Below are 3,153 nucleotides of genomic sequence, written 5' to 3'. Positions count from 1 at the left end.
GAGACAAAAAATTATGTACATATATATACATGGAGGAGAGAGAGAGAGAGAGAGAGAGAGAGAGAGAGAGAGAGAGAGAAAGAGAGAGAGAGACAAACACACACACATACGTACACACACGCACATATACACGCACCTACATACAGACACACATAATGGCACATATATGCACACATATATAAGCAAATGCGGACTCGAAAAAGAAAGCTCATAGACACTTAGATTCACAAGAGCGGAAATTTTTTACCGAATTAATTGCATCTCTAATCATCTGTATTTTCACATTTATTCATTCTCCTCTTTTCTATTTTTCGCTTTCTCTCGCTTTCTCTCGCTTTCTCTCTTTCTCTCCCTCTCTCTTTTTCCATATTTTGTCCATCCATCTTACGGTTATTTCGTTTTTATATTTTTCCCTAAGCCTACTCAATGTTTTTTCGCTCTTTCAACTTTTTTAATTTCTCCACTTCCTTTTCCTTTTGTACTTTCTCTCTATCTCTATTTTATTGTTTTTTAAACTTTACGTTTCGTCGCCATCTTGATTTGTTCCTCCTTCCTTCTAGCGCCATCTTTCTTTCCATCTCATTCCTTTCTTCATTCGCTCCATCTATTATGTTTGTTCATTGCTTTATATTTTTTTTTGTATTTCCGTTCTATTAAATTTTGTCATCTTGTTTTTTATGTAGAGTCTTTTTTTTTATCTTGGATGAATTAAGTTTTTTTTTTGTTTACCGCTTTTTTCGCAATTTGTGAGTAAGTTTGCGCTTTTTGTATTGCGGCCAATGATGATGGTGAAGATGACGATGACGATGATGATGGTGATGATAATAATGATGACGATTGTGATGATGGCGGCAATGATGACGATGATAACGATGATGATAGTAGATTCATTCATTCATCGGTTCATTGATTGATTGATTGATTGATTGATTGATTGATTGATTGATTGATTGATTGATTGATTGATTGATTGATTGATTGATTGATTGATTGATTGATTGATTGATTGATTGATTGATTGATTGATTGATTGATTGATTGATTGATTGATTGATTGATTGATTGATTGATTGATTGATTGATTGATTGATTGATTGATTGATTGATTGATTCATTCATTCATTCATTCATTCATTCATTCCTTCATTCATTCATTCATTCCTTCATTCATTCATTCATTCATTCATTTTTTCACTCACTCCACTGTCTGATAACGCATTTAAATATCTAGTTAACAATGCATTCGGACAAGCAAACTTCAACTCTAGCGACAACATCTAATCCAAATTTTTTCTTTCAAATTGAATTGTCGTCAAAATTTTAAAATAGTATTTTCTTCAGATTTAAAAAAAATAATCTCTCAAAAATATAACTGAATAAATAAATATGGATAATAAGTAATAATAATAATAATAATTAAAAATAATAATAATAATATTTTCATTATAATTATTAGTTCTTTTGAAATCTAATTACAGAGGAAAATTATCTGGCGTATGATTTTGTTCACGCTTTTGTGCTTGCACCAGCACGCAAAACATAATTTTTCTCATCTAAAAACGTTTGTCAACAGTTTTTTTTTCTTCTTCTTCTTCTTTTTCTTTTTCTTCTTCTTTCTCCATCTTTCTATCATTGTCATCCGACATCATTATCAGCATCACCGCCATCATCATCATCATCGTCGTCGTTGTCATTATCATACATCATCATCTTTGTCGTTCATGTTACTGTTTAAAGGATTTGTGGAAAAAATGCCTATGTAGGTACTCCAACTAACTCAAAACATAAAGTAAATTTTTTTTCAATCTCTTAACTCTCCCTTTTCCTCTCTCGTTCTTTTTCATTCTATATTTTTTTAGTCATTTGTTGTAATTGGTATTGGTCTCTATCACTCTCTCTCTTTCTTTCTCTCTCTCTTTCTCTCTCTCTCTCTTTCTTTTTCCTTATCTTTCTTTCTCTTTCTCTATTTCTCTCCCCTTTTTCTCTGTCCACACGTTTCCAATGATGTTGGCATGACACATGTGCTGGGCGGTTTTGTTCGATCGTTGGTAATTCTCTCTTTTCTCTCTCTCTCTCTCTTTCTTTCTCTCTCTCTTTTACATCGTCATCGTTGTCTTCGTCGTCGTCACCATCATCGTAATCATGGTTGTGATGATGGAAAAATGAAAAGATGAGAGAATGAGAAAATAGAAAGTAGGACGATGGGTTCCTCCTGCCATCAATTATTCCACACTAGCGCACCAAATCTCACTGAACGATTATGATAATGATGAAGTAATAATGATGGTGATGATGATGATGGTGATGATGATGATGACAATGATGACGATGGTGGTGATGATGATGATGGTGACGATGGTGATGAGTGTTTATTGGCGTGTGTAATGTATGTTTGTGTATTTATTTTCGTTTGTTTGTTTGTATGTATGTATGTGTGTGTGTGTGTGTGTGTGTGTCTTTTTTTTATCTGATTGTATGCTTGTGTACACGTAGGCACGTGTACATAGGCATGTACAAACTCCAAACAGACCGTATATTTTGTTGGCGTTTCAAATTATTTCAGAGTCATCTTCTTGTATTATTTATTGCTATTCAAATATTCATTCATCCTATTTTTAGCTTTTTCTATATAACATTCTCTATCATTACTCATTTGTGTGAAATGATTAGCTATGTAGATTGCCGATTTCATTAATTTTAATCTTTCTATAATAATTTTGATTTCAATATATCATTATTATTATTTTAAACTAATTTCATTATTATTGATTATTGCCATTATAGATGTTATTTGATTGAATGAAAGCAGTGTTCCCATCATTGTTGTTGTTGCTGCTGTTGTTGCTGTTGTTGTTACTGTTGTTGTTGTTGTTGCTGTTGTTGTTGTTGTTGTTGCTGCTGCTGCTGCTGTTGTTGTTGTTGTTGCTGCTGCTGCTGTTGTTGTTGTTGTTGTTGCTGTTGTTGTTGTTGTTGTTGTTGCTGCTGCTGTTGTTGTTAAATTTTTAATTGACATCCGGTAAAGTGTGTGGAATTTTTTAACGAGGTAACGCATAGAATTGTGTCGGCGACATTACCGTGATCGCTTTCTGTCAAGGTCATCATCATCGTCATCATTGTCGTCATCATCATCATCATCGTCATTATCTTCATCAT

The sequence above is a fragment of the Helobdella robusta genome, assembly GCF_000326865.2.
Source record: "Helobdella robusta unplaced genomic scaffold HELROscaffold_11, whole genome shotgun sequence".
Taxonomy (NCBI): domain Eukaryota; kingdom Metazoa; phylum Annelida; class Clitellata; order Rhynchobdellida; family Glossiphoniidae; genus Helobdella; species Helobdella robusta.
The sequence above is the reverse complement of the archived record's forward strand: the minus strand, read 5'-3'. Positions refer to the sequence as shown.